At 44.4% G+C, this 27,268-nt stretch overlaps 1 protein-coding gene across 14 annotated transcripts in view; it reads left to right on the top strand.

Annotated features, from left to right (window-relative positions):
- The window catches only part of mgat4c (mgat4 family member C), a 384,199-nt gene that overhangs the window by 254,546 nt on the left and 102,385 nt on the right, over positions 1–27,268 (top strand). The window contains exon 1 of one of the 14 annotated variants that reach the window (XM_048549099.2): positions 8,494–8,858. The exons of the other annotated variants lie outside the window; for them this stretch is intronic. The gene's annotated coding sequence lies outside the window, so the exon portion shown is untranslated. Of the gene's footprint in view, positions 1–8,493; positions 8,859–27,268 lie in introns of those variants that run through there. 14 annotated transcript variants of the gene reach the window in all.

Below are 27,268 nucleotides of genomic sequence, written 5' to 3'. Positions count from 1 at the left end.
CTAATCTAATGTGGGAACAAGTAATGGATATATTGGGTGGATGGGTGCGACTCGGTGGTATAAATATTGGGTCTCATCCGGAAGGGTTTCGTTAAATAAAGATCTCACTAAAGGTGCGGACCATTCTAGTAGCTAATAAATGTGTGACCAGCCTAAAAGATGCTTCGAGAGGTTGGTACTTCTCAGTAACGTCTGTATCAGTAAAATTAGATTGCCTTCAGTTGAAGACAAACTTTGCTGCGTTTTACTGGAAAGAGAAGTGGGGCAGCTTACAGACATTGTTATAATGCATGCAGGTAATTGTTTTTGGTTTGGAGACAGCAATGAATTTGAACACATTTCATAAATGGGCTTAAAGTAGAATTCAAAATTACAGATTAGGCTTCTGGAACTTTTAGGTTCATTGTATTTTATGTCAGGCAGAATGGATCAAGTGTCACTTTGCATTAACAATTTTATTTGGAAAATGTGAGCCCCAATGAAATTAGTCAAAAAAAACAAGCCTCACAAAACAAATGCTGTAGCTTATAAAACTGAACTAGAGGAATTAAGAAGTGTTATTGGACAGTTGAATTGACTGGGCACCCAAACAAAACCATGTTATTGTCATACAGGAAGTGGAACGAACATTCAACATGCTTGTAGCTGAATGGTGAGACTATCCTCTGCAGAGAGATTATGTGAACTAGGCCTGATGTAAACAGTACAGTTATAAAGAATGTGAGGTAATGAATGTGAGTTTAATTCTACGCAAAATCCACGCAGACAATCACCATTCTCTCCACATCTGCATGGGTTTCCTCCCGCAGTTCAAAGACGTACCAGTTAGGTGGATTAGCCATGCTAATTTGCCCATATTGTGAAGGGATGTGAAGATTATGTGGCTTAGCTACTGGAAAAGCAGGGTTACAGAGATATTGCAGTGAGTTAGGTCTGGGTGGGATACTCTTTTTGGAGGGTTGGTGTGGACTCGATGGGCCCAGTGGCCTGTTTCCCCACTGTAGAGATTCTATGATTCTATGAATGTATTTAAAGAGATAGGTAGACAGGGTAGATGCAGGTACGATACTCGCCCAGCTGGGGAGGCTAGAATGTTAAAAGTAACGAGGATGCCAATTAGGAGCAGATGATCTACTTATTCAGACGATTGTATGTTTTGGAATCCTCTATCTAGAAGGAGGTGAAAGCTCAGTCTTTGAGAATGTTTAAAGTGGAAATAACTGATGTCTGATTACTATGGTATAATGGATTATGGACATATTGCGGGGAAAAGACATTGAAGTGTTTGATGAATGATACCCATGTTAAATGGTGGAGCAGACATGACAAGCTGAATGGCCTATTTATGTTCCTTTATTCATAAACAATTCCCAATTCTGAAGTATTAGAACCGAATACAATTATGAAAACTTACAAGATGGAAGATATTACTTAGATAAACAAATCATTGAAAAACATTTTTAAAAGCAGCATTATGTATTAAATTTTTCATCATTGGCGGGTATCAAGAGCGTGAAATGAATTGTTTTTAGTGATACTTCCTTGGCAAAAACCTATGATGGATTCACAAAAGCTGAAAGGTTTGTAAGTTTCCTTGTGGGAGAGGGAGATAAATGGTGCCCTTTAGCTTGGGAAGCTAAAAATATCAGAAGAGTAAAGTGCACCTTAGTGGTGGAAACTCACACTTGGTGTGGTGATAGATATGACATTTTTCTTGGCAGAAGTATTGGAAGAAATGTTCAAAGGGATTCAGCAGCCATTCTCTATGAGTGCTACATTGTTAATAAGTCACTGTGGGATAAAATACACTCAACAGAATGTGTGAATAGTAAAAGAATCAGTATTGTAATTTTGATAGATGCGAGGGAATGTCTAAATCTCCAAATTGAAATAGGTAGATAACAACAGTCAGCTGTATGATTGTTTTACAAAGAAAGAAGCAAGTTCAAATAAACTGTTGAACACCCTAGAAATTTGGATGCTCAGAACTTTAACTTAAAAGGAAAAAAAAATACAACATATTTTCGTTACATTTAAATTTCAAGTATTTAAGGGCAATGGATACCCGAACAACTGGACCCAATGATGCCTATCACATGAACAACAAGGGGAAGATACTGCACACCCTAACACACTCATCATGCTACCATATATCAAGAGCAAATCTGAACTGACCACAAAAATCCTCCGACCGTTGGGCATCAGAGTAACACACAAACCCATGTCAACCCGACACCAACTGCTAACACGAATCAAAGATCCCTTACCCACCATGGATAGAACCAATGTAATATACAAAATTTCATGCAAGGACTGCAACAGACAGACAGACATTGGACAGACAGGAAGAAAATTAGCCAAAGGGTAGATGAACACCAAAGAGCAACGAAAAAATGTGACCACGACTCATTTATCTCCATTCATACGGATAAGGAGAATAACCACCAGTTCAATTGGGACAACGCCAGGATCCTAGGACAGACCAAACAGAGACAAGCATGGAAATTTCTAGAGGCCTGGCTCTCCACCAAGAAGGCTATCAACGAACACATAGAACTAGACCCTAGAGATGAACCACTGCAAAGGAAAACCGGAAATGAGGTAATCAAATACAAAGGATCCCAGAGTTTAAACACCAAGCAGGAAAACACAACAGTGCTTCATCGGAGGTTGCACTGATGATGTTACCCAGCAGGGTAATTGTTTTTTGTATTCATTCATTGGACGAGGACGACACAGGCTAGGCAGCATTCATTGAACATCTGTAATTGCCCAGAGGGCAGTGAGGATCAACCACATTGCTGTGGGTTTGGAGTCACATGTAGGCCAGACCGGGTAAGGATGTAGTTTCCTTCCCTAAAGGACAAAGGTGGACCAGATGGGTTTTTCCTGACAATCAATAATAGATTCATGGTCATCATCAGATTCTTAATTCCAGATTTTTTTTATTGAATTCAAATTCCACCATCTGCCATGACAGGATTCAAACCTGGGTCCCCGGAACTTTATCTGGGTCTCTGGATTAATAGTCCAGCGATTATGCCACCAGGCCATTGCCTGCCCTAATGAAACATCTGTGAACTAACCAGTTCAGCGAGCAAACTAACCACTACATCCTCAACCTGAGCTACAGATCTACTCGAGAACCTTTGAATCTATACTGTTATTAGGCAATGTGGCATTTTTACCAAAACAACAGGCTTTTGAATCTCGCCAATTAATTTAAATCCGGCCCTCAAATGCCAAAAACCAATTAAATTTGAATCTGAGGTTTCAGCAACATATGACCAATCCTATTGTAAGAAAATGATGTCTTCAAGGGTGCAAAAGAAGGAGGCATTTGGAAATTCAGAAGAGACAACTGTTAAGAGACCAGCTCTCAGCTTGAAAATAAAGAATCACTGGTTCCCACAGAAATCTCTAAGCCTTAGAGTGAGCTCCATTTAAACTAAAGGTACCTACAACTCCAATAGTTAGTGTTCCTGATTTTTACAAAAATTGCTGGAGAAGATACAGAATATTCTAGAATATGTAACCTAGCTGCAATTTTGAGAGACTAAATTCTATATTTTTTTAATATGTGTGGAGTTGTATTTATTGGAACAGTATACCATTATAATCTTGTTTTATTCAGGAATTGTTAATAGCCAGAAGGGAGTTTATTTGGCTTGTTAATAGTTTACTGTTCGAGTTCACTGTTAGAGTTAGATATATAAATTGTTACTTGTTGATTAGAAAGAGAGTATAAGAGTTCTTTCTTAATTTAACCACTCCTTTTTAACAGATTATATGGCAAGGAGCGCCTCTTCGGTGTTTGGTTTTAGTTAGTAGAGGGAGTCAACCTCAGCTTTGTCACATCGAGCCTAATTAGTAGGCATTAAAGGAACTGCTGAAGGGTACAATTTTTTAAAAGAAGGGGATTATTGGAATTCAGAACCAGGAGATGCAGGAAGAATGTCCCTGGTATGTGTTCTCCTGTATCAAACCATCACATCCCACCTCCATTTTGCAATTGCTCAGATTGAACTTGGACCTTAGCTGGCATCTCAGCCAATCTTTCTCCCTTGCAACTGCTGAACTGCTTCACTGGTCATGACTGATGCCTGATGTACATTGGTATAATTCTAGTGAGGCTGTCAGGCCAATTTGTCATGGTCACACCACTATTAAGCAGTATGTGCAGTAAAAAAAACCTGTCGCGATTTATGCATAATTTTATCTCCAAATAATGCCATTTTCTTTCTGTGACTACTTCCTTTCCTGTTTTAATTCGACTGCCATGTTTATTTCTAATTTTCAGTTTTATTGAAGTTCCAACATCCAGATCTTAAGGCAGATGCTCATTTGAGGTGATCAAAATACTGTTTACTTCAGGCATAAGTTACAGATCTCAGATATTCACAGATTTTCTATCTCTTGATACATATACCGTAATCTAAATGAATGTGCTTAAAAAGTTTAAAAAATCAAAGAGAATCAAAGATAAAGAATGTTTGTCTGCAGATGAAATAATGTTGACAGCGTAAAATAGACCTTCTACAAGCTAATTGGTTGGAAAGAACTGCAAATCAAACAAGTGGATCAGCAAGAATGATATTTAAATATGAAATACATTTCAAATAGATGCTACCGAGTAAAAAAGGGGTATGTGTCAAGGATTGGAATTCTGTGGTTAAATAAAAAGGTTAACACAAAATAGAAGTTGAAAAATCAAGAGTTATGTGAAGTGGAGAGGAGATAACACAGAAGAAAGAATTGAGAAATGTTATGAGTAATTGGAACGTCTCAGAGGGTATAGGAATACAAGCTAGCCAGTCAACTTGAAAAAGATAGTCACAAAGAAATGAAACGTGGAGGGTGGAGGGGGCATATAGTGCTAGATACTGAAGGATTGTTAAGATGCTTAATAAATATTTTGCCTCCATTTATAACAGTAAATATTGAACTGTAAGTGAAGCTGCCAGCAACAGAATTAAATACTTATAAAGAAGGTGCAACACTAAAGTTAGCAGAATTACTTACAACAGCCACCAGACTTGGATATTATATCCTTCCCAGGATACCAAAAGAGAAAGTAGGTGAGTCACTAATCATTTTTCCAATAATCTTTGGAATGTGACAAAGTTGGCACATGCTACATCAGGAGTAAAGAGATAAGGCAAGAAATTGCAGGCCTGTAAGTCTTTGACTGAGACATAATGGAACAAGTCATAGACTGATCATTAATTATCAGCTCTCTTTATAAAGGACAGTTCATGCTTGATTTTCAGAAGGCATGTCCTAATATGCACAAAGATTAATTACAGTAGATGTTACTGAAGAGAGACATCCATGCATATAAGATTAGATAAATCTATGGGTGAAATTTTCTCCTTCTGATAATGGTGGGGCAGGTGTCAGTAGGAGCAAATGATCAGGCAGGTCAGATAGGTTCTGGGTGGGATTGTCCAGGGCAAACTTAACACTAATTAAGCCCATTAAGTCACTAATTACTGACCACTAAAGGCCTCAACCTGCCACTGCCCGATTCCTTGCAATCCTCGCAGGTAAGAAAATGTGGTTGCCTGTATACAGGGCAGTCTGCATGCTATGTTGTCAGGAGGCCTCCATTGTGCTCAGTCTGGGGATAATTGGAAGCATGGTTAGGATGGTGGACTTGGGGGTGGTTGTTGAAATCCACCCCACTCTTCCTGTGATCACCTCAAAAATATCACATCCTTTCTTGCTTGTCCTGATCCTCCTGAGTCACAGGCAACCAAACTCCTGGGGCTTCAAGGAGTTGCTCCAGCTCCCAGGAGCTGTCAGACTTGAAATAGCTGATAGTTTCAGATGGTAGTGGGATGTCACACATGATGCACCTGATTGGCTGAAAAGACCACTAAATAACACTCAAAATGCCTGATCAGTACTTCAGCAAATGGGCTTTCTTATCTGTCAGAATGGCGACAGCCAAGGTAAGTGCAGGCAGTTAGGTGGTTGGTTGGCTTCAAAGATGCCTGATCTCACAAATTCAATAACATGAATAAAATTTGAGCAAAGCTTGAGAGGGATGCCAGCACAACAGTAGTTTAGAAATCTGTTCTCCATTTTGGTTTCCAGTTGATTCATGGGATGTGGGCAGCATTTGCTGTGCCAGCAGTAATTGCCTGTCACTGGTTGCCCTTGAGCATGTGATGGTGAGCTGCTTTCTTGAATCACTGTCCTCCATTTAGTACAGATAGGCCCACAATGCTGTTAGAAGAGGAGTTCCAGGATATTGACGCAGTGAAACTGGAAGAATAGAACATAGAACATAGAGCTTAGAGCATAGAACAATACAGCGCAGAACAGGCCCTTTGGCCCTCGATGTTGCACCGACCTGTGAACTAATCTAAGCCCCTCCCCCTACACTATCCCATCATTATCCATATGCTTATCCAAGGACTGTTTAAATGCCCCTAATGTAGCTGAGTTAACTGCATTGGCAGGCAGGGCATTCCACACCCTTACCACTCTCTGAGTAAAGAACCTGCCTCTGACATCTGTCTTAAATCTGTCACCCCCCTCAATTTGTAGCTATGCCCCCTCGTACAAGCTGAAGTCATCATCCTCGGAAAAAGACTCTCACTATCCACTCTATCTAATCCTCTGATCATCTTGTACGTGATACATTTCCAAGGCAGGATAGGGTAATTTTGGAAGGGTAATTGCAGGTCGTAGTGTTCTTTTATATTTACTGCCCTTTCCTTCTAGACGCTAATAGTTGTGGATTTGGAAGATGCTGTCGAAAAAGTCCTGATGAATTTCTGCAGTGCATCTTGTAGATGTTACATGCTGCTGTGTTTTGGTGGTAAGGGGTAGTGAATATTTGTGGATGTAATATCACCTTGCAATGTGCTGCGATATGCTAGTTAGAGAACACCAAACTTTCAGTGAGAGCAGAGGCAAAGCACTTACATGTTTTAATGAGGGGGAGCATTTGTGAACAGTGGAGTATGTATGTGGGAGTGTTCCACTCCAGTACAAGCTGAGAGTCTGTCTGCAATAACCCGGCAGTCACCCCACCAGTGGCAAGTCTCTTGACGGAGTGAAATGCCCAAGGGGGTGTGGGGAGCAGTGAGTGACCCTTAATTGGCCACTTTTGAAGCTCAATTGGTTGCCAAATTTTCTGCTGCCAGCAAAACATTAGCGGCAAGAAGACTTTGATGTCCTCTCCCAATGCACCCCTTGCCAGCTTATCATTTCCTCTCCAACCTCCCAACCCATCACCTACCCAGAATGTTTAGCCAGTACTTACCAAAACTGAACCCAAAGCTACAATAATATGAGTGACATAACTTTAAAGGAGCATTAACTCTTCCACACCTTTCATTCAAAATACAGGACTTTTTTTCATTGTTAATAAATGGCAGTTGGCTCACTTAAAATAATTTCATTGGTTTCATTTTTACTTCTAATAGTGATTTGTAAGTTTATTATTGCTAGTGTTTAGTTCATCTTGTACCTTAAGCTAAATCCAATAAAAGCAAGGTTAGTCAGTCAAATTAGTAATTGATTGACCCTCAGCATACAATTTCTGTACAAGCAGAAAACAATGTTAATATTTTGCTGCGCTGTTTCTTTTTCTGCCTTCATTCTGCATGATTGGGTAATTCTGCTTTTTGGTGACTTGCATATTTCTAAAATCTGTGTTTACACTTTTTGTGTCATGAATCTGGAGAAGAATTTGCTTTATATGGTAACAATAATGAAAATATAGATGTTGTCTACAACTTTGCTACAAACCACACAAATCACTCTTGCTTTGACTGGCTGTTTAATTCTGTGTCTATAATCATTTAAATTGTCTAAAAATCTAGAATTTTTGAAAACTGGTTGATTCATTTTTGTAGGTGATTTGAATGTTTGTTGTGCTCAATTTTAACAAGTTCAACATTAATAGTGTTTTTAAAACAATGTGTACTTCCATTAAGGTCTATTGATGTCTGTGCATTTAACTATTTTACAATGGTTATAGCTTCTGAGTATATATTTGCATCGGTGGATGCATCAAAGCCTCTATTACATCAAAATGGATTAACGTTGGTATAACCAACCTTTGACTAGCTTACTCTGAATTAAATACTTCAGTATAGACACTTTAATAAAAAAAATTACAAAATGATTTTTGAAGTCTGACATTTTCTTTGTCTTAGTCTCTGATAGGCTAATAGACACACAATGAAGTTTTCTATACTACCTATAAGTAGCAAATAAATACCAAAGAGAATTTATTAATATGCCAAGCACAGAATGCCTATTAATTTGCATGACCTGTACTAAGAACATTCTAGGAAAGGAAATGTTTGATCAGCTCTGTGCGGTCCATTGATCCATTCACTTGTACTCTACATGAATCATTTACTACAAAGAACTGAAAGGTTTTGCTCACTATCGAGGTGTTTGCTTTAAGAGACTTCTACTCTATTATATAGACCTCAGTTTATATAGAAGGGCTGCAATCTAGAGCAAGAAAGAGAAAGGGATGTCTGAAGCAGACCTTTAATAGAATGCAGGCTCTCCCAGCAGGAATCATTGGCTTTTCCGTAGTAGTTTATTTCTACAGCAGGGTAATAAAACTAAGGCTCATCAAGAAGGAACGGATCTTAACTGACAACGGTAATATGGCTAGACCTTAATGCTATGTGGGATTACTGAAACAAATGGATGGATATATAAGAAAAGCACAGCATCTGTGCTGTCAGCTGTGGCATGTGCAAATGGATTTCATAAGTAGCAGTGAAGACATTTGAGCGTCTGCTGGAGGGCTTGTATTCATTGTAACTGACTGCACAAGTTCCAGGCTGAGGCTGGAAGGTGCTGTGGAGACATTGTGTGCAGTGAGTAGTTTCGTTATTTTTGATTCATAGTCCATTTCATAAAATGTGATTGGTTGGAATTACTACTGCATGTTTCTGAATGTACTTCCACAGTCACGGAATATTTTGATGTATTTTGTTTTGCACAATTTGAAAGAATCACTATTAGACTTCCTTTGTGGATGAAAACCTTCATTTCAGTTTATTTGCTACTCATTGTTTTGCATGGATTTGCTCAGACCTGAGAAACGGAGGAAATCCTTAAGAATAATTTTCCCATACTGATATTCATTTTTTTTCTTGTCGTTGACAGGTTTCTGTTTGCAATTAGATTCCCCAAAAAGGAAAATGTTGTCAGTCTCAATTCAACTGATATTTGAAAATTGAGTCCCAAAGACCAAAAGCTGAATAGAACTCCTTTTGAATTATTCACTCTCCTCAATTATTTATGAGCTTTAATAGCTTCTGTGCATGTGTGGTAGCTGAACCCTGACAGTTTCACATGACTTGGTTGAGAGAGATAATGTGGATATTGCCGTAATGGATGTGGAAAGCATTGCAATAAGTCAACACTGAGAGTAGAGTGGTCACTTCACTTCAGATTCCTGGGTGGCTGCAAAAGGGATTGAAGCTGCAGCAGGTCATTTTGCAGGCTAGGACTTGAATGTTTTCCTCTGAGAAGTATTTTAAAAAGGAGAACAATGCATAATTCTGATTACTTTTGACTGCATGTAAACTGGAATGAGAAATGTAGAATCAACACACTGTGTAATGCTAAATCATTATTAAGTATAATTTATTCAAAAGCTGCTTATTGATTGAATACGTCTGCATCATTAGTTTCACAGTGTAGCAGTTAATCTTTTCAGTATTGGTTGATGTTTATTATCATGATTTTTAAGTAAGATTGCTCCACACCCCTGCCATGGGAGGTGACCACACACTTAATTTTATTTTGTTGCTTCCTTTCTTATGCGTTAAAAATATCCCTTCTCCTGTCACTGTAAAATTAATAATGGTAATGCAAGCTAGAAAAAGAAACAGCATTGCACCTTGATGAAAGTGAAATATTAATTGTTTGTCTATGATTGTCATTTAGTTGTTGTAGGTGTATTTCCATACCACGTTTACAACAGTCTAAAGTACAACAAAAACAATTAATTACTTTTCAAGTGGATTCTCTGCTAATTTATGAAGAAACTGGATAGCCAATTTCAAGACAGCGAAGTCCCATGTACAGCTGTGTGATCGATGACCAGTTAATCTGTTTACATGGTGACTGTCAAACAATGGAAGAACTCTTTGTTTTTCCTTTTTGAAAGTGTGCATCACATCTTTCACCTTTGCTCTCAAATAGACAGAAGGAGCTTTGTTTAACATCTCACCCGAAATGCAATACTCCTCTGAAGTGTCAACATAGATTATGTATTGGCATTGGGTGATTTTTGAACCCTCAACCTTCTAACTGATAAGCAAACATGCTAACACTAAGCCAAGATGACACTGCCATTTGGAGGTTGGGACTGGATGACATTTAAGCTTCATGCTCGTACTTTATGGGAACATCAAAATATACTTACCGTATTTGTAGCCTTATAATGCACTCCTGAAGCATTGTGATACATTACATAACTCAATGTTCAATCATGTTTTTCATAAAATCTTCAATTGTTAAAGGGGAAATATTCAAGTTAATGCATATAAATAGGTGAATCATTTTATTAATTTATTCTTGTAATAATCGATAAACTTGGAAAAATAACGAGAGTTAAGCAAATTTTTAACACAGCAAGTTGGTGGGACCTACAATGCACTGTCATGAAGTAATACAAATCAATTCAATGGTAACTTTCAAAAAGGAACTGAACAAATTTTGCCCTTTCAAATATTTATCCGTCTACAAGAAAAGCCCAGGCAATGGGGGTTAATTAGATAGTTCTTTCTGCTCAGGAACAATGGATCTCCGTAACTGTATAGCTTGCTGAAAAGAGGGGAAGGACATTTATCAGTGAAAGCCCAGAAGTACAGGGAATGCAGATGCTGCCAAATTTGTTGTAGGATCACATTATGAACATTCACTTCATTTCTCACCTGGCAGCATGCCCGACTGTCAGATGGGAAAGCCGACATTAGAAGATTGGAGCCAGGGAACACTGCATGGAAACAGAGCCTGGCAACTGGAAAAGTGTAAGACATAGGATAGGGGAGGGTTTCCAGACTACAGTGAATGAAATTTAGCAATTCAACAATTTGCCCAACAGTGAACCCATTAATTTGCGTTGCTTTCAAGGATTTCCCTAACAGCATGGGTAAAACCCTAAGTTGTCCTGACCATGGATTTTGCTACCAAGAGATCCAAGTGTTGGGTTCCTTTCCTTGAGGATACACATGTCATCCCACTCTGAGTCTGCCGTCTCTGCCATATGTAACAGTGAATTGCTCCCTGGAATTCTGAACGAATATTTTTGTTTCCATAAAAAGGTGCAGATCTTCGATGATGGTAACAAAATTATCTAGTACAGTTGTTCCATTACTATCTTCTCAAGTAATGTGACTGTTGATGCCAGTTAAGAATTTTGCTTCCAATAGTGTATCTTTACTTATTGAGGCAATGTTTATGTTATCCCTCACAACACAAAAACTGGGTATGGGTATTGTGATATTGAATGATTAAAAAGACATTTATTACGACTCACTGTTATATAGTGAGTGTTTTGTCTGAGACACTTTCAATTGTCTGTGCCTGTACTGAGCTATTTTGTTACAAAGCGCAGTATGTTTTCATCAGCGTGACATGCTTTAAGATAGCATCTGAGACCTTTATACCATCAGGTCACATGCTGTGATATGTTGATGTCATGAACATGTCTCTGACTGGGAATCAGCAAGTTACAACATCATCATATGTATCATCACATCACTATCATACATGTTCTCATTGGGCTCTAACCATTACCCTCTCCAACCTGCCAAGGAGTAGGTTTAAATTCTCCCCAATGATTCTGCAATTGAAACCCCATTAAATCTGACATAACAATTTTGTTTGCAAATTAGAAAAATGGAAGTGAGTTCTAGGGAATTGTACTGTCCTTGGAGATTCTTCTTATCTGTGTTTGAAGTTGATAATCTGACATAATAAGGTTTGAAGCATTAGCTTAAAATATTGCTTTCCAAAATTTAAAAGGGCAGTGCATACCCTGATGGCAGAAGGGGTACTCATTAGATAGATTTGAATATGAATTCCTTCAGAGACTGCCTTGAAAGGAAGGAAGAGGGTGTTGAACGATGAGAATCGATCTTACATTCCTTTAGCCTAGAGCACTGGATTGGTTCCATGCACCATGCTGCAGCGGAACCAGTATAGGCAGACCAGCAGTGACAACAGGAGGGACCACATGATCAGGAAGTCAGACAGCAAGGCAGACAGAAACCCCTGGAGAATGAGTTTACACGCGTCAGTTAGATATACCCACAAACATCAAAGAAATAGTGATTGAGGAAATTAAGGCTCTTCAAAGAGATCATCACGGAATAATGTAATCTGATGTAAAATGGCTTCTTTCTTATACAGTGGGCACCCTACACCAGAGGTATTAAATGTTATTGCTATTCTGTTTTTTTAACTTTTTTTCTCTGCAGCCACTTCCTTCCGGGTGCCTACAAGCGATATCAGTGGAATCTCCCAAGCAGTTACACATAAAGTGCCAAATGCACTGTGCAGGGTAGAGGAGAATTCACTTTGTCATGGCCATTTAAGAGCTTCACCTATTTGCTGCTTGTATCCTGCTAAATGCAAGGCGGGATATTCTTATGCCATGAAGGAAGGCTGATGGGTATATCCTGGTTTAACAAGGTGTAGAACTGGATGAACACAGCAGGCCAAGTAGCATCAGAGGAGCAGGAAAGCTGATGTTTTGGGTCTAGACCCTTCTTCAGAAATGGGGGAGGGGAAGGGGATTCTGAAATAAGGAGGGAGAGAAGGGGAGGCAGATAGAAGATGGATAAAGGAGAAAATAGGTGAAGAGGAGACTGACAAGTTAAAGAGATAGGGATGGAACCAGTAAAGGTGAGTGTAGATGGGGAGTTAGGGAGGGGATAGGTCAATCCAGGTAGCACTGACAGAGCAAGGAGGGAGGGATGAGGCTGGTGGGTAGGAGGTGGGGGTAGGGCTTGAGGTGGGAGGAGCGAATAGGTAGGAGGAAGGACAGGTTAGGGAGGTGGGGACGAACTGGGCTGGTTTTGGGATGCAGTCGGGGGAGGGGGGAATTTTGAAGCTAGTGAAGTCCACATTGATGCCATTGGGCTACAGTGCTCCCAAGTGAAATATGAGATGTTGTTCCTGCAATCTTTGTGGGAGGCATCATTGTGACACTTCAGGAGGCCCAGAATGGACATGTCAGAATGGGAGGAAGAGTTGAATGGTTCAGACTGGGAGGTGTAGTCGTTCGTCGCGAACCGAGTATGGGTATTCCACAAAGCAGTCCTTTCTTTGATGTAGAGGATGCCACCTGGGGAACAGCGAATATAATACATCACATTAGTGAATGTGCAGGTGAACACCTGTTTGATGTGGAATGTCTTCTTGGGGCCTGGGATGGGGGTGAGGGGGGAGGTGTAGGGGCAGGTGTACCATTTCCTGCAGTTGCAGGGAAAAATGCCAGGAGTGGTGAGGCTGGAGGGGAATGTGGAGCGGACATGGGACTCACAGAGAGAGTGGCCCCTCCGGGAAGCAGATAAGGGTGAGGAGGGAAAAATGTCTTTGGTAGTGGGGTCAGATTGCAGATGATGATAGTGTCGGTGGATGATGCGTTGGATCTGAAGGTAGGTGGGGTGGTATGTGAGGATGAGGGGGATTCTGTTTTGGTTGTTATTGCAGGGAGCGGGTGTGAGGGATGAATTGCGGGAAATGCGAGAGATGTGGTCGATGGCGTTTTCGACCACTGTGGAGGGGAAGTTGCGGTCCTTGACAAACAAGGACATCTGGGAGTGGAATGCCTCATCTCAGGAGCAGATGCAGCAGAGGCGAAGCAATTGGGAATAGGGGATAGCATTCTTGCAGGAAGGTGAGTAAGAGGAGGAGTACTCTAGATAGCTGTGGGAGTTGGTAGGTTTGAAATGAATATCAGTTTCCAGGCGGTTGCCAGAGATAGAGATAGAGAGGTCCAGGAAGGAGAGAGAGGTATTGGAGATGGTCCAGGTGAACTTAAGGCCACTCCTCCCACCTCAAGCCCCACCCCCATCTCCTACCTAACAGCCTCATCTCACCTCCTTGACCTGTCCGTCCTTCCTGGACTGACCCATCCCCTCCCTAACTCCCCACCTACACTCACCTTTGCTGGCTCCATCCCGGCCTCTTTGACCTGTCTGTCTCCTCTCCACTTATCTTTTCCTTTATCCATCTTCTATCTGCCTCCCCCCCTCTCCCTATTAATTTCAGAATATCCTTCCCCTCCCCTACTTCTGAAGAAGTGTCTAGACCCAAAATGTCAGCTTTCCTGCTCCTCTGATGCTGCTTGGCCAGCTGTGTTCATCCGGCTCTGCACCTTGTTAGGTCAGGTTTTCTGGCATCGGAAGTTCCCACTATCTCTGACATATCCTGGTGACCTTTTTGATGTCTGCAATGGTGGAAGCAGCCCTGATTAAGCCCAGGTAGTCCCCCTCGGCAGCAAGGACCACAATCAACCCCGTCCTTCAGGCCAAAACCCACATCTTCTTGCTGGGACCTGATTAAATGGCTCGATCCACTGGGCTACTGGGATCTCCTGCTATTCTGGGGTTGTTGCAGTCTCAGCAGTCGTCACTGCACCCAAGATCTGTAGGCAGATTTAATAAGATTGAATAAATACAGCAAGAAGAAATAGAGAAGGTTTATGTTTCAGCATTTTCCAGGAGAATCAAGATCAGAAGTGGATGACATAGAACGCAAGGCTGGATTTTATGGAGCTAACAGTTTTTTGGTATAGCAGTGCCCCAAAATCAAAGTGCAAAAGCAATATTCAGCTGGAACATTGCAAAAAAGGAAGATGTCATGTATGAAAAACTTTTAGGTGAAAAACTTTTGAGAAATGTTAACTGAGGCATACATAGAGGAAACTGATGATCCCAAAATTCCAGAAATCACAGAACTTGTTCTGCCAATATGACAATCTATTGAATTTAGGCTTTATACCAGTGCTGAGGCACTGTCCTCAGAGATAATGGGCTCTGCAGATGCTGGAGAATCCAAGATAACAAAGCATGGGGCTGGATGAACACAGCAGGCCAAGCAGCATCTTAGGAGCACAAAAACTGACGTTTCGGGCCTCAGGCCTTCATCAAAAAAGGTGGATGGGGAGAGATTCTGAAGTAAATAGGGAGAGAGGAGGTGGACAGAAGATGGATAGAGGAGAAGATAGGTGGAGAGGAGAGTGTGGGTGGGGAGGTAGGGAGGGGGTAGGTCAGTCCGGGGAGGACGGACAGGTCAAGACAGCGGGATGAGGTTAGTGGGGGGAGGGGACGAGCTGGGCTGGTTTTGGGATGCAGTTGGGGGAGGGGAGATTTTGAACCTGGTGAAATCCATATTGATACCATTGGGCTGCAGGGTTCCCAAGTGGAATATGAGTTGCTGTTCCTGCAACCTACGGGTGGCATCATTGTGGCACTGCAGGAGGCCCAGGATGGACATGTCGTCTCAGGAATGGGAGGGGGAGTTGAAATGGTTCACGACTGGATTTCACCAGCTTCAAAATCTCCCCTCCCCCAACTGCATCCCAAAACCAGCCCAGCTCGTCCCCGCCTGCCTAACCTGTTCTTCCTCTCACCTATCCCCTCCTCCCACCTCAAGCCACACCTCCATTTCCTACCTACTAACCTCATCCTGCCCCCTTGACCTGTCCGTCCTCCCAGGACTGGCCTATCCCCTCCCTACCTCCCCACCTATGCCCTCCTCTCCACCTATCTTCTCCTCTATCCATCTTCAGTCCGCCTCCCCCTCTCTCCCTATTTATTTCAGAATCCTCTCCCCATCCCCATTTTCTGATGAAGAGTATAGGCCTGAAACGTCAACTTTTATGCTCCTAAGATGCTGCTTGGCCTGCTGTGTTTGTCCAGCCGCACACGTTTTATCTGGGGCACTGTCCTATCAGTTATCATGGCTTAAGAAGCAGAAGCTACTGCTTACAGAGATGAGGCTACAAGGTATACGTTACATAGTTGTAATGTTCCTACTCTTTTCACAAGTTGCAAAGCAATGTAATTCACGTTATGAAATCTGAGACTGCGAGAGTTGTGGCAATAGTACATATCAGTTTGTGAAATAAATAATTGAATAAGTCATTAACAATGGGGACAAAAGTTTAGGAGGGCATTTTTGGTAAGGTAATTATTCTGAAGGGATTAATGTTCATATTTCATTGGCTCCAACTATTCTACTGATGTCTCATAGTCTGTAGATGGATCAAAGAGCTGTAGTTGAGCATTCAGAGGATGTAACTTATTACTCCCATGCAATATGTTTTCTTGTTTCTAAGAACATTGTACCTTCTACAGATACTCTACAGGAGTGTATCCTCAACCAGTAAACTAAATAGGCCTAAGTCAAAGTAAAAATAATGGAAGGTTGGTGGCAGTGAACTATTTCAAGGAACAACGTACCCAGTGCCACATTTCAGTAGCGGTATAAAATACCACAAAGTAGGCACCTGGAGAAGTAGCACAGGCTATTTGCTTTTTAAAAATATTGAAGTCCTGCTAGCAGGGAGTGAATTGCTTGATTGATATGTAATCCAGTCTCGGTTTCCTGGGGCTGAATACAAATGGATTCCTGCTGGTGATAATGGGAACTGCAGATGCTGGAGAATCCAAGATAATAAAATGTGAGGCTGGATGAACACAGCAGGCCCAGCAGCATCTCAGGAGCACAAAAGCTGACGTTTCGGGCCTAGACCCTTCATCAGAGAGGGGGATGGGGTGAGGGTTCTGGAATAAATAGGGAGAGAGGGGGAGGAGAACCGAAGATGGAGAGAAAAGAAGATAGGTGGAGAGGAGAGTATAGGTGCAGAGGTAGGGAGGGGATAGGTCAGTCCAGGGAAGACAGACAGGTCAAGGAGGTGGGATGAGATTAGTAGGTAGGAGATGGAGGTGCGGCTTGGGGTGGGAGGAAGGGATGGGTGAGAGGAAGAACAGGTTAGGGAGGCAGAGACAGGTTGGACTGTTTTAAGGATGCAGTGGGTGGAGGGGAAGAGCTGGGCTGGTTGTGTGATGCAGTGGGGGGAGGGGACGAACTGGGCTGGTTTTGGGAAGCGGTGGGGGAAGGGGAGATTTTGAAGCTGGTGAAGTCCACATTGATACCATTGGGCTGCAGGGTTCCCAAGCGGAATATGAGTTGCTGTTCCTGCAACCTCGGGTGGCATCATTGTGGCACTGCAGGAGGCCCATGATGGATATGTCATTTAAAGAATGGGAGGGGGAGTGGAAATGGTTTGTGACTGGGAGGTGCACTTGTTTATTGCGAACCGAGCAGAGGTGTTCTGCAAAGTGGTCCCCAAGCCTCCGCTTGGTTTCCCCAATGTAGAGGAAGCCACACCGGGTACAGTGGATGCAGTATACCACATTGGCAGATGTGCAGGTGAACCTCTGCTTAATGTGGAAAGACATCTTGGGGCCGGGGATGGGGGTGAGGGAGGAGGTGTGGGGGCAAGTGTAGCATTTCCTGCGGTTGCAGGGGAAGGTGCTGGGTGTGGTGGGGTTGGAGGGCAGTGTGGAGCAAACAAGGGAGTCACGGAGAGAGTGGTCACTCCGGAAAGCAGACAAGGGTGGGGATGGAAAAATGTCTTGGGCGGTGGAGTCGGATTGTAGATGGCGGAAGTGTCGGAGGATGATGCGTTGTATCCGGAGTTTGGTGGGGTGGTGTGTGAGAACGAGGCGGTTCCTCTTTGGGCGGTTGTGGCGGGGGCGGGGTGTGAGGGATGTGTTGCGGGAAATGCGGGAGACGCGGTCAAGGGCGTTCTCGAACACTGTGGGGGGAAAGTTGCGGTCCTTGAAGAACTTGGACATCTGGGATGTGCGGGAGTGGAATGCCTCATCGTGGGAGCAGATGCGGCGGAGGCGGAGGAATTGGGAATAGGGGATGGAATTTTTGCAGGAGGGTGGGTGGGAGGAGGTGTATTCTAGGTAGCTGTGGGAGTCAGTGGGCTTGAAATGGACATCAGTTACAAGCTGGTTGCCTGAGATGGAGACTGAGAGATCCAGGAAGGTGAGGGATGTGCTGGAGATGGCCCAGGTGAACCGAAGGTTGGGGTGGAGGGTGTTGGTGAAGTGGATGAACTGTTCGAGCTCCTCTGGGGAGCAAGAGGCGGCGCCGATACAGTCATCAATGTACCGGAGGAAGAGGTGGGGTTTGGGGCCTGTGTAGGTGCGGAAGAGGGACAGTTCCACGTAACCTACAAAGAGGCAGGCATAGCTGGGGCCCATGCGGGTGCCCATGGCCACCCCCTTAGTCTGTAGGAAGTGGGAGGAATCGAAAGAGATGTTGTTGAGGGTAAGGACGAGTTCGGCTAGACGGATGAGGGTGTCGGTGGAGGGGGACGGTTCGGGCCTGCGGGACAGGAAGAAGCGGAGGGCCTTGAGGCCATCTGCATGCGGAATGCAGGTGTATAGGGACTGGACGTCCATGGTGAAAATGAGGTGTTGGGGGCCAGGGAATTGGAAGTCCTGGAGGAGGTGGAGGGCATGGGTGGTGTCACAGACGTAGGTGGGGAGTTCCTGGACCAAAGGGGAGAAAATGGAGTCCAGATAGGTGGAGATGAGATCGGTGGGGCAGGAGCAGGCTGAGACGATGGGTCGACTAGGGCAGTTCACCTGGGCCATCTTAAGCACATCCCTCACCTTCCTGGATCTCTCAGTCTCCATCTCAGGCAACCAGCTTGTAACTGATGCCCATTTCAAGCCCACCGACTCCCACAGCTACCTAGAATACACCTCCTCCCATCCACCCTCCTGCAAAAATTCCATCCCCTATTCCCAATTCCTCCGCCTCCGCCGCATCTGCTCCCAGGATGAGGCATTCCACTCCCACACATCCCAGATGTCCAAGTTCTTCAAGGACCTCAACTTTCCCCCCACAGTGGTCGAGAACGCCCTTGACCGCATTTCCCGCATTTCCCGCAACACATCCCTCACACCCCGCCCCCGCCACAACCGCCCTAAGAGGATCCCCCTCGTTCTCACACACCACCCCAGCAAACTCCGGATACAACGCATCATCCCCCGACACTTCCGCCATCTACAATCCGACCCCACCGCCCAAGACATTTTTCCATCCCCACCCCTGTCTGTTTTCCGGAGTAACCACTCTCTCTGTGACTCCCTTGGTCGCTCCACACTGCCCTCCAACCCCACCACACCCGGCACCTTTCCCTGCAACCGCAGGAAATGCTACACTTGCCCCCACACCTCCTCCCTCACCCCTGTCCCAGGCCCCAAGATGACTTTCCACATTAAGCAGAGGTTCACCTGCACATCTGCCAATGTGGTATACTGCATCCACTGTACCCGGTGTGGCTCTCTCTACATTGGGGAAACCAAGCAGAGGCTTAGGGACCGCTTTGCAGAACACCTCCGCTCGGTTCGCAATAAGCAACTGCACCTTCCAGTCGCAAACCATTTCCACTCTCCCTCCCATTCTTTAGATGACATGTCCATCATGGGCCGCCTGCAGTCCCACAATGATGCCACCCGAAGGTTGCAGGAACAGCAACTCATATTCCGCTTGGGAACCCTGCAGCCCAATGGTATCAATGTGGACTTCACCAGCTTCAAAATCTCCCCTTCCCCCACCGCATCCTAAAACCAGCCCAGTTCGTCCCCTCCCCCCACTGCACCACACAACCAGTCCAGCTCTTTCCCTCCACCCACTGCATCCCAAAACCAGTCCAACCTGTCTCTGCCTCCCTAACCTGTTCTTCCTCTCACCCATCCCTTCCTCCCACCCCAAGCCGCACCTCCATTTCCTACCTGCTAACCTCATCCCACCTCCTTGACCTGTCCATCTTCCCTGGACTGACCTAGCCCCGCCCTACCTCCCCACCTATACTCTCCTCTCCACCTATCTTCTTTTCTCTCCATCTTCGGTTCTCCTCCCCCTCTCTCCCTATTTATTCCAGAACCCTCACCCCATCCCCCTCTCTGATGAAGTGTCTAGGCCCAAAACGTCAGCTTTTGTGCTCCTGAGATGCTGCTGGGCCTGCTGTGTTCATCCAGCCTCACATTTTATTATCTTGGATTCCTGCTGGCTTTGCAGACGGTGCACGAGGCCATTAACACTGTCATTAAATTCAGCCCATTGATTAAATTTGCCTATTGGCCTGCTGGTGCGGGATTATGAGTAAACCTTTAGGTGCAGGTGGTAACATGAACCTTTAAATCTATCCATTGATTTTCAACCATGCCTCCATGCTGGGACATTAAATGCCCCTTATTTACTTTTGTGAGCAGATGCAAAGTGTTGAGTAGCTGAAAACCAGTCTGAAGAGCCAAGAGTTCTTTTGCAATCTGCACGGTTTATTGATTCACAAACATTCACTGAGCACCTACTTTTGCCAGGAGTTTGCTTTGCAGACAAGTATTAAAAATTTAAGCTTGAGCGAAGCAACATATTTCGATGACGACCTTAGTATTCCCTTCAGCAATCTCGGTGTGTGTACGTGAACAATATGTGGAAGCTGAAAAGCTCCTCAATGCTTTTGATGTGGTTTCAGTCAAGCTGCATGAAGTTCAAAGTATTTGGAAAATGAATGTTCTGTTGACCTAGCTTCTGGAGCTGGTAAGACTGAGGCATTGCATTTGAAACTTCACATCCAGAGTTTCCACTGTGTCCAAAGTTTTGAGTTAGTGAATAACTCCAAAGAGGCTGGTAACCTGTCATCAAGCCACTCTTTAATTTACATGTGGAGAATCCTTGACACTGATTCAGCTTCTTCAAAACCAGTTGTCGGTGAATAGAACTTTTGACACCCCTGTTTATGTCGTTCAGCCAGGGCTCCCTGACTGGGGCTGTTACTCTGGCCTAATTAGGGAACTCATTCTTTGAGGTCCACCTGAGACCTTGAGACAATTACAACATCACTCCACCTCTGAAGCCAATGACATAGGCCAGTTAACAAAGTGTGAAGCTGGATGAACACAGCAGGCCAAGCAGCAGCCAGTTCTTTCTTTTGTAGCTCCTCCTGGGGTGTTTTAGCACTGGGTCAGGTTCCTCCAACTCTGCCTCTGATACGGGCAGCATGAATTCCATAGTAGCTACTCTCTTGTACCCAGAGCATCTCGGAAGAAATTGTCCTCTTCAGGCAGCAAAGGCGAGGAGGTGGCGATATCTGAAATGTCCACCTCAGATTCTGAGATATCTTCAACCCTGAACAGTAAGAGACAATCCCCGGGTTCTGGAACAGTCAGAAAGGCTGATAATAGGCCAGGCAAGTTTTGCTCCAACACCATTTATGAGTTTGCAGCTTTCAGATGGCCCATGTGCTTGTTCAGGACTGTCATACATACCTGAACTTCATACGTTATTGGGCCTGGCCTTGTGTTTTCCATGGCTCTTGTCATGATAAATGTATTTCTTCACTTTTTTATTTGTGTACCTAAAACAATTTGTACCTAGGTACAAAAACAAAGTTGCTGGGAAAGCTCAACAGGGCTAGCAGCATCAGTGAAGGTAAAAACAGAGTTAACATGTTGGGCCCGGTGACTCTTCCTCAGAACTGATGGTGGCTGGGAAAACATCAGTTTGTATGCAGAAAATAGGGAGGTGGGTGGGTAGCCAACTTTAAGAACATTTAAGTCATCATTGGACAAGCATATGGACATACGTACACGGAATAGTGTAGGTTAGATGGGCTTCAGGACAGTATGACAGGTCAGCACAACATCGAGGGCCGAAGGGCCTATACTTTGCTGTAATGTTCTATGATAGGATAGAGACTAAAGAGAGAGCAAGACAGTTGGACAAACAAAGGAGTTGCTAACGATCAGGCTGGGAGGGTGAACAGTTGTTAATGGGGATAGTTAGTGACTGCTAGTGTGCCTAGGTACCTTTTGTGCCTAAGATGGCATCAGGGATAGCAATGTTGTACACTTTTCACTGTACTCCTGTACTGGTGCATTTTGAGCACATATGAAAATAATACAGAAATCTAAATCTAATCTGAAATCTTGTTCCAACATTTGAAGTAAATTGTCTCTCTCACTTAGAGGAGCCTTCTGTCCAACATTGACATTCCTGGTACTGTTTCACCCTTCTCACCACCACCTAAAGTCTGGGAAGATTAGATTTAAACTGGTGTGAAGTCTTCTACCCCTTGGCAACTCTGGTGATTTCCCTTTGGCTGTGTGAGGGGTAGTCCCATAATCAAATAGGAACTGGCACTGTTTGATGTCAAGTGAAGTTGTAGGTTGTTTCTTTTAAGCCTGCCTTCAAAATTTGGACTGCTCTTTCTGCCAGTCCGTTCAATGATGAATAGTATGCAGCTGTCCTTACATGATAAATGCCATTTGACTGCTGGAAATACTCAAATTCCCTGCTGGTAAATGATGGCCCACTATCTGTGATCAACACTTCTAGGAGTCCACGTATCACAAAAGTTGTTTGCAGTTTTTCTATCATTATCCCTGTGTTTGACAAGTAAACTCTATACACATACAGCCAAGAGATAATGGGAACTGCAGATGCTGGAGATTCCAAGATATTAAAATGTGAGGCTGGATGAACACAGCAGGCCAAGCAGCATCTCAGGAGCACAAAAGCTGACGTTTCGGGCCTAGACCCTTCATCAGAGAGGGGGATGGGGGGAGGGAACTGGAATAAATGGGGAGAGAGGGGGAGGCGGACCGAAGATGGAGAGTAAAGAAGATAGGTGGAGAGGGTGTAGGTGGGGAGGTAGGGAGGGGATAGGTCAGTCCAGGGAAGACGGACAGGTCAAGGAGGTGGGATGAGGTTAGTAGGTAGCTGGGGGTGCGGCTTGGGGTGGGAGGAAGGGATGGGTGAGAGGAAGAACCGGTTAGGGAGGCAGAGACAGGTTGGACTGGTTTTGGGATGCAGTGGGTGGGGGGGAAGAGCTGGGCTGGTTGTGTGGTGCAGTGGGGGGAGGGGATGCACTGGGCTGGTTTAGGGATGCAGTAGGGGAAGGGGAGATTTTGAAACTGGTGAAGTCCACATTGATACCATATGGCTGCAGGGTTCCCAGGCGGAATATGAGTTGCTGTTCCTGCAACCTTCGGGTGGCATCATTGTGGCAGTGCAGGAGGCCCATGATGGACATGTCATCAAGAGAATGGGAGGGGGAGTGGAAATGGTTTGCGACTGGGAGGTGCAGTTGTTTGTTGCGAACTGAGCGGAGGTGTTCTGCAAAGCGGTCCCCAAGCCTCCGCTTGGTTTCCCCAATGTAGAGGAAGCCGCACCGGGTACAGTGGATGCAGTATACCACATTGGCAGATGCGCAGGTGAACCTCTGCTTAATGTGGAATGTCATCTTAGGGCCTGGGATAGGGGTGAGGGAGGAGGTGTGGGGACAAGTGTAGCATTTCCTGCGGTTGCAGGGGAAGGTGCCGGGTGTGGCAATGTCAGTTGGCATCTACAATGACTAAGGACATTGAGCCCAAGGAAAGGACCTGCATGGTCGAAATGTCACTGAGTCTAGGATTTACCCAGCCTTTGTCACAAATGTCAGAGAGCTGCTGGTGGTAATTTTTGTCCTTGTTGGCATTTTGAGCACTGCCGCACCAAAGCAGCTTTGTCAGCATCCAACCCTGGCCACCAGACATAATGTCTCACCAACACCTTCACTTTGGAAACCCATGGGTGATCCTGGTAGAGTTCAGCCAACATCTGGTAGAAACCTTTGCTCAGGGCAATGAATCTAGCTCCCCATAATATACCATTTTCCAATGTCATCTGGTCTCTCTGGCTCCAAAAATGTTTCATTTCTCGTTGTGACAGCCTTTTGATTCCCCCCAACACCACCAACTGTTCAGTTTTTTTTTAAGTTCATTCTCAGGATGAGGGTGTTACTGGCCAAGCCTTAAATGCTCAGAGGGCAGTTAAGAGACACCCACTTTGCTGTGGGTCTGGAATCACATGTAGGCCAGACCAGGTAAGGATGGTCGTTTACTTCCCTAAAAGAACATTAGTGAGCCAGATGGGTTTTTTCCAACAATTGACAATGGATTCGTAATCATCATTAGACTCTGATGTTTTTTCATAAATCAATTCAAATTCCATCATCTGCCATGGCAGGATTCAGGCCAAGGTTGCCAGAACATTATCTGGGTCTCTGGATTGGGAGTCCAGCGATAATACCACTAGGCCAGGATTGGGTCTTTCTGCATAGTCTAGTATTGTCAGTTATGATTGGTAGTATGTCCAGAAAGTTTAAAACCATTACGGACACTATTCGTCCAGGGTTCTACAGGCCGACCCAGAGTCCCTCTGTTCAGGATATGTCCTGAGTGAGGCTATGCATTTGCCTTACTCAAGCGATGTTCACCAAGCTTAGGCAGACTGGTGAACATGTCCACTTTCGTTGGAATACCCTGCAATGCATATGCTCCACTTGCTGAATTTTTCAATGATAAAACCAGCAGGGGCCTGGGAACCAGACCAGGTCAGCAAGTGGAAGGATTGAGGGGAAGTTACATATTGGGACCAGTAGATCAGAAAGGAAAGACAGGCAGAGACAAGTAAATGAACATGATTACACTAATAGACGATAGACAATAGACAATAGACAATAGGTGCAGGAGTAGGCCATTTGGCCCTAATGGTTGAAGTGTGTTCATTTCAACACAAGGAGTAATACAGGTTATGCAGAGGAGCTTAGAACCTGGATCAGTCAATGGGACTGTGGTGTTGTAGCCGTTACAGAGACTTGGTTGAGAGAGGGCGTTCACTCATTGCTCAATGTTCCAGGGTTTCATTGTTTTAGACGAGATAGAGGGGAAGGTAAAAGAGGTGGAGGAGTTGCATTATAAATCAGGGAGGATGTTAATATCTGCACTCAGAGAGGACATGCTGGAGGGCTCACCTACTGGTCTGAGATGGGTAGAGCTCAAAATATAAGCTGGGTGCAACCACTCATGTAGGATTATAGGTCCCCCAACATCCACCTGAAAGATTGAGAAACAGATGTGTAGGCTGATTATGGAAAGATGCAGTCAAACCAGAGTTGTCATCATGGTTGACTTTAACTTCCCCAATATTGACAGGGACTCCCGTAGAGGGCTGAAGGCTTACATTGGGCAGAATTTAAGTGAATCCATGAGGAGGGCCTAAAAGCCCTCAGTTTCCTCCTTCTCTCATAGGCCCAACCAGAGCTCCTCCACCACCACTCTCATCTGCTTGACAGAAGTCATCATCACTCTTTAACTCCTTTAACTTTAACTCCTTTTCTTTTCCTTTAACTCCTCCCACATCCTACAAATTAAAGGGGTGGCTATGGGCACCCGTATGAGTCCAAGCTATGTCTGCCTCTTCTTAGGAGATGTGGAATAGTCCCTCTACTGTTGTTACACTGGCACCATCCCTTACCTCTTCCACCATTAATCGATGACTGACTCCCACCAACACCCATACCTACCTTGACTACACCTCCTGTCACCCACCCTCTTGCAAAAATGTGACCCCCATACTCCCAATTCCTCCACTGCATCCGCTCCTGGGATGAAGCATTCCACTCCCAGACATCCCAGATGTCCTCTTACTTCAAGGATTTTAACTTCCTCTCTCCCATGATTCGTAATGGCCTCAACCGTATCCCTTGCATCTCCTGCATTTCTGCCCTCAAAAGCCCTCTCCACACAACAACATGGTTAGAGTACCCCTGGTCCTGACATACCATCCCACCAGCCTCCGAATCCAGTGCTCATCCTCTGCCACTTTTGTGACCTATCCTCAGACCCCACCAACAAAGAGCGATTTCCTGCCCCACCCCTCTCTACCTTTCAAAGGGACTGCTCAATTTACAACTCTGTCATCAACTCCATGCTCCCTACCACACCCGGCATCTTTCCCTGCAACTGCAGGAAGTGCTACACCTGCCCCCATTCCTCCTCTCTCACCTCCATTCAAGACCCCAAACAATCATTCCATATCCGACAGGGATTCACCTGTATGTCTTCTAACCTGGTCTACAATATCCATTGCTCTCGACGTGGTCTATGCCAAAGAGAGCAAGTGCAGACTCCGTGACCGATTCACAGAACACCTGTGCTCTGTATGCTCCAATCAATACCACCTTCTGATTGCCAGCCATTTCAACTGCCTCTTCTACTCTCTTGGTGATATGCATTCTGGGCCTCCTCCAGTGTTACAATTAGGCCATACAAACGTGAGGAACAACACCTTTATATTCCATCTCGGGAGCTTACAGCCCAATGGCCTCAATATAGAATTCACCAGCTTCAAAATCTCTCCATCTCTGACCTCACCCCATGTCCAGCCCTCTCTCTCAATCCCACCTCCTTGACCTGACACCACTTGCCCATCTTCCTTCTCACCTATTAGGGGCACTCAAGGATAAAGGAGGGAGCTTGTGCTTCGAAGTACAGGATATGGGTGAGATCCTAAATGAGCACTTAGTGTCAGTATTCACCCAGGAGAAGGATATGGAGGATAATGAACTTTGTGTCAAGCATGCTAGTGTGATATGGCATATTTCCCAAGATCAAGAAGTGATATAGGGCCTCTTGACAAGTCCATAGGGTCTGATAGTATCTAACCAGGTTGTTGAGAGAGGCAAGAGAAGAGATTTTTGGAGCCTTGACTACGATCTTTTCTTCCTCTATAGCCACTGGAGAGTTCCATGAGGTTTGACGAGTAGCTAATAGGGATAGTCTAGGAAACCATAGAGCAGTGAGTTCTACTTGGGTGGATGGGAAGCTATTGGAGGGAATTCTTAGGGAGAGGATTTATCCACATTTGGAAAAGCAAACATGGGGACAGTCAACATGGATTTGTGCAGGGCAAGTCATGTCTTTCTAGGATAATTGCATTTTTTGAGGAGGTGACAAATGTAGTCAATAATGGTAGGATCGTGGATGTTGTTTACATGGATTGTAGTAAGGCTTTCGACAAGATCCCTCAAGTTAGGCTCATCCAGAAAATTAAGATGCATGGGATCCATGATGAATTGCCTTGCTTATAGAAGGCAGAAGGTAGTGGTGGAAGGCTGTTTTCCAGGCTGGAGGTCTGTGACTAGTAATGTTCCCCAGGGATCCGTACTGGGAGTCAGAATGTCATGTTGCAGCCTTCATAAGACTTTGGTTAGACCATGTCTAGAATACTGTGTTCAATTCTAGCCACCACATTACAAGAAGGATGTGGAGATTTTGGAGACGGTGCAGACGAGGTTTGCCAGGATGCTGCCAGGATTAGAGGGTATAAACTATAAGGAGAGGTTAGA

Source organism: Stegostoma tigrinum, chromosome 18 (genome assembly GCF_030684315.1).
Source record: "Stegostoma tigrinum isolate sSteTig4 chromosome 18, sSteTig4.hap1, whole genome shotgun sequence".
In the NCBI taxonomy this organism is placed as follows: Eukaryota; Metazoa; Chordata; class Chondrichthyes; order Orectolobiformes; family Stegostomatidae; genus Stegostoma; species Stegostoma tigrinum.
Note: the sequence above shows the minus strand (reverse complement) of the source record. Positions and strands in the feature narration are given on the sequence as shown.